The sequence below is a fragment of the Leptonychotes weddellii genome, chromosome 2 (genome assembly GCF_054177405.1).
Source record: "Leptonychotes weddellii isolate Sample4059 chromosome 2, ASM5417740v2, whole genome shotgun sequence".
Taxonomy (NCBI): domain Eukaryota; kingdom Metazoa; phylum Chordata; class Mammalia; order Carnivora; family Phocidae; genus Leptonychotes; species Leptonychotes weddellii.
In genome coordinates, this window is record NC_138370.1 from 18,250,211 (window position 1) to 18,255,808 (window position 5,598).

Consider the following 5,598-nt stretch of genomic DNA (forward strand, 5'->3'; position numbering starts at 1 on the left):
ATGAAGGCCTGAATGGATCCTTCTTACCTATGCATTTTCCTAGCAATGGAACTTCTCAGCCGAGCTCACCTAGATCAGCTCACCTCCAACTGACTGGGTTCTGTGGCCAGGAGGTGATTAATTGTAGCATTGGATATGTGATATAATAATACCAAAGAAAAAGTCTTTATCCCTGGTTCCTGGCACAGAGCTTCAAAAACCCTTGAAATTTCCTAAGTGATAGAAATGTGTCTTTTGTTATTCAGAACTAGTCCATTTTAACCATACCTGAGTTTATGCTAATTAGGTAACTCATGGTGGGTCCCTGGATAGCTTTAGGATGGGGGTGCTCACCAGAAAGACAAACAACATGGTTAGAGAGCTGAAAGTATCAGCCCCAACTCCCACCTCCATGTACAGGGGAGGAACTGTATATTGAATTTAATCTCCAAGGAGCAAAAACTTATTTCATGCTTATATAATAAAGTCCCATATAAAACTGTGGGCATCAAGGTTCAGTGGAGCTTCCAGATTGGTGAACACATTGTGCTGGTCAGGTGACATGGCTGGATTTCACATGGAGAAGGTTTAGAAGCTCTGTCTACCCCTCTCTCTAGACCCAATCCTCTGTGTTTCTTTTACTTGGCTGTTCATGGGCTGTAATTTTTATAATAAAACTATAATCATAAATAGAACTCTTTTAGTGAGTCCTGTGAATTCTTCCAGAAATTATTGAACTTGAAGGATGGCTGAGGGAACTCGTGAATTTGTAGCCAGTTTGGACAGAAGTACAGGTAAAACCTGGTACTGTGGATTAAATTGTGCCGCCCCCATTCATATATTGAAGATCTACCCCCTAACATTATGGTATATGGAGAAGGGTAGAGAGTTGGGTTTAGATGAGGTCATGAAGGTGAGCCTCTACGATGGGGTGAGTACTCTTATAGAAAAGACACCGGGGTGCCTGGGTGGCTCAGTCTGTTAAGCCCCTGCCTTCTGCTTGGGTCATGATCCCAGGGTTCTGGGATCGAGCCCCGTGTCGTGTCGGGCTCCCTGCTGAGCAGGGAGTCTGCTTCTCCCTCTTCATCTGTGTCCTCTCTCTCTCTCTCTCTCAAGTAAATAAATAATCTTAAAAAAAAAAAAAAAGAAAAGACATTGGAGTCATGGGTTCTATTTCTCCAATTGTCTTTCTCCTCACACCTTTGGATCATGTGAAGATCTGTGAACGGAGAAGAGAGCTCTCACCAGCAACCAAAGTTGGCTGTTATATTTATCTCAAACTTTCCAGCCCCCAGAACTGTGAGAAAATAAACTTCTGTTAAGACACTCAGTTCATGTCATTGTGTTATGGCAGCCTGAGCCAACTAGGACTCCTGAGGACCCCAGTTGCTGCTGGTGTCGAAAGTAAGGAAAGTCTTGTAAAAACACTGTGCCCTTGACTTGGGAGACTTTCACTACTTCTGAGTAGTTAGCATCAGAATTTAATTAAACTGCAACACATACAGTACATGTCAGAGAATTGATGTTGAACTATAGTATCAAAAGTGTGAGAAACTCATGGTGCCTTTCTCTAAGATTTCTGAGGTATAAAACAGGATAACCAATGACATTTGGTCTCTGAACTCACCATCTGCTAAAGGATAAATATTTGTAACTTTCAGACTGCTTCAGATTCCATGGTCTGCATCCTCAGTTCCATCCCTAACATGTAAAACAATGCTGGCCCATAGTAGATGCTCAGTAAATACTTGGGGAATAAATGAGTGAGTGAACCAAGAGCTTTTTTCCAGAAGACCGGAATTTAAGTGCCATTAGTTTTTCAATGAGGGAAATTTTGAAATTTAGAAATTTTTCTAAAATAGATTATATCCTTGCAGGTTAGGTTTAACCCAGATGTTATATGGGGTATTCTCAGTTCATTAAATCTAGCTGGGATTTTCTTTTTTTCTTTTTTAAAGATTTTATTTATTTATTTGACAGACAGAGAGAGAAAGCACAAGTAGGCAGAGCAGCAGGCAGATGGAGAGGGAGAAGCAGGCTCCTGGCTGAGCAGGGAGCCCGATGCGGGGCTCGATCCCAGACCCTGGGATCATGACCTGAGCCGAAGGCAGTTGCTTAACCGACTGAGCCACCCAGGCGCCCCTAGCTAGGATTTTCAAAATACCATAGGTGCTTTTTGTTTTTATCTTGCACTGACTTTTATGCAAAACTTACTCCTGTTTATCAGTACACACACATGTATGCACACTCTCTCATATCAAGCATTTTGTAAACTTAGTAACTTATAACAGATTTGGGGGTTGAGGTAAGTGGGAGCACCTGATATAGATTATTCTTTTCCTCCTGTGCTCCTCCAGATTCTCCTTGCTCTGAAGTCCTAACACCAGGTCATGCCCACACCCTGTAGAGACTCATTTACCCAAGTGGGCTAATCAAGGCATTTCCAAACAAAGGCAGCTTGATTCCTGAGTCACTTTTTCCTACCAGCTATGAGAACTCAATTTTCTCCCTCATTACATTCTCCTGCAAGCAAAACAGTTATAGCTTCTAGCAAATTTATTTCATAAATTCTCTCCCTGAACCTTAGGTGAGTAAAAGAGAAGAAACACAATGACAAACAGGTCCACTTAGTTGGCCCAGCCTCTCTCCTTTCTTCCTAATCTAGGGCTGTGCAGGGCTCCTCCGTGAGGTCCCAGAAGAGTATCATTTCCAGATATTTTCCTGTTGTTTACTACCTTCCTCTTTGGGCATTAATTACCCATATGGGTGCTCCTCTGTATTCCAACCCAGCAACTAGCTCCCCAGCTCCCTGCAGCAACATTAGTGCTTGCGGCCTCAAGTATGGGCAAGCATTGTCCTGCTGTATTTGATTCAAACAAGAGCACCTTTAGACTTTTTTGTAAAGATTTATTTATTAGAGAGAGAGAGAGTGCACGAGTTGGGGGCAGGGGCAGAGGGAGAGAATCTTTAAGCAGACTCTCCGCTGAGGGTGGAGCCAGAGTGGGCTTGGTCCCATGACCCATGAGATCATAACCTGAGCCAAAACCAAGAGTCCATCGCTCAACCGACCCAGCCACCCAGGCGCCCCCTGAGTGCCTTTAGATTTAATAAAAAGACAAAAATAAAGACTGATTCCCATCCAGGGTCTTTGGACACACTATTTCCATTCACAAACAAGACCCAAACCCCTTTTGTCCAACCGCCACATATGAGGGAAATGTATCAGGAACGTGAGCCTCCAGCCCAACGGGGCCAGCAAAACCCACTCTCCCTGACCTCATCTGGAGTTTCTAACCTCGCCAATTCAAGACCATGGTGGAGGGCTACCACAGCAGCCCCATCTTCTCTGTGACCAGAGCCCTTGGTAATACTGTGCCTTCCTTACATCTGCCCTATACAAGCTGTAGCCTACTGGATGCCAGGGTATGTGTGTCCATGGTTCCTAAACATTCTATATCTCGTACTATTCTCTATACAAAAGGCAAATTGATGGGCATAATCTCTCATGGGGTCCCAGGGCTTATTCAAGGGGATTGTCTGACTAGAGGTGGACACCTCCTTCCTTCCACTACCTATGGGCTTATCTGTTGCATATTTAACTTCCAGAGGCTTTATGCACCCAACACATCTAGACCCAGCTCTACACTAGGTCTTCACCGGATGGAAGTTCATGCTGCTTCCTTTTCTTCTGCCTCCTGAGATGACTTTCCTAATCATGAGTCTACATGTGGCTTGTTATAAAAGTTTAATTTTAAATGTTTTAAACACATAGCAATCTTTTTTCCCACCTGTAAGAGAGAGTATCTAGTATCTAAGTCCCTGTGCTTCTCCATATCATTGATACTGGTAGGAATATGGTCAGGCATTCTGTTCAGAAAGAGATCCATATGTTGCTAAATTTGTCACCACATGATTACTTTTAAGAATAGTCCCTAAAACCTTTCTACCAATCATCTTTCGTACTTTGGCTTAGAAGCCTGACAGTTCTGTAACATTTTAGTAGTATATTCTGCCCAACTCAAAATCTTTCTCTCCAAGCTTTGACACAGCCCTGCATGTAAACATCTCTAATTTTTCACAGAGAAATGTCCTAAAATATTGGGGGGAAAAAGAAAAGAACCATTATTGGTATTTGTTTTCCAGGGCATTCTGTCTTGCCTTTAAAGTAGGACAAGGACCATTTGGGAGTCTTATATATCAGCCATAAGCCTCCTTTCTTCACCAATGAAAGCTAATTTTTAAAGGAGATAATTGCATATTTCTTGATATCTGATGCTTCTTCAAGGAGAAACTTCATGAATTTTGTCAATCTTGTAAGCTTGTGTAATGCCAACCTTTAGAACAAAGTGTCTCAAAAGCTGTAAGTCTGATACCAGATATCTTTCATTTTGAGGTGATATTTCCAGAACCTTAATGCCCATGCAGGGCTGTGCTCTCTTCCCTTAAACCCATATATCCCGCTGCTTTGGAGTCATGTCACCAATGCACTTCTGCTGGGCCTGTGTGGGCATTTCACCTGACAAAAAGCAGAGAAGTGTACTCTAAGTTGATTTTTCCTACAAGAGCTCCCAGACATGGGTAGGTGATGGTTGGGATCACCAACCTTGAGATCAGAACACAGTGCCTTGAACTACTAATTCTATAAAGTGGGGAGAGTCCAATCTCCCCCATCTGCTTAGTCCTCATGCTCTCCCAGGTCTTCTTTATTCTTGGCTCCTGAGGCCTCAAGTGTTTCACTTTTGCCCCCACGGAAGTCTAGATGCAAAACCTCCCCCTATCGCCATCTCTCCAGACGTGGAAACTCACGGAGAACTTCACCTGTTTGATGACTTTAAAGTTCTGAGAATTCGCAGGGAGGGTGATGCTGTAGCATGCGTGATCTTCCAAGATCACACTGACCCACTCTCTCCCTCCCCTCACCCCTTCTTCACACCCTTTCCATCCTCCCCCCCAACCACAAGCAAACAAATGGCGCATTTTCTCCAGAAGTGTTGTTTTATTCTCTTAGTGACAACCAGGCTTAGCAAGTATTCCAAACACAGCCTTTTCCAAACTCAATTTCTTCCTCAAATTTAAAAAACAATAATCCTTTTAGAGTTAGAAAATACATTTATTTATTATTTACAGAAAAGCACAATGAGGTCATTATTATTCAAAGTCCCATCGACCAGCAATAACTGCTGTTACAGTATTTTGGTGAATCTAATTTTGGTCTTTAAAAAGAATACATCTTTTTTCATACACACACATACACACATGTCGTCAATTACACAGAATTGTTTCTCCTTTTTATCATTTAATATCCTGTCTTTACATATTCTTTCATAAACAAATGTTAATAAGCACATAGCATTGTACTGTATTAATATTCCTTAATTTAAACAATATCAAATTCCTGAACATTTACGGCTTTTTTCTAATTGTTTAAGTTGCTATAAGCAATGCTGTGAAAAGTAAATATCTCATAATTATAGATTTCACATAGAAAGATAGGTTGATGATGCCCTTTTAGGTTTAAGCAGAAAAATCAATGCACTTTGTCCACTATAAAAAAGAACAGACAGTTAAAGAGTAAAGTAAGAAATAAATTTACAAATTGAGTATCTGAAATATGGACTG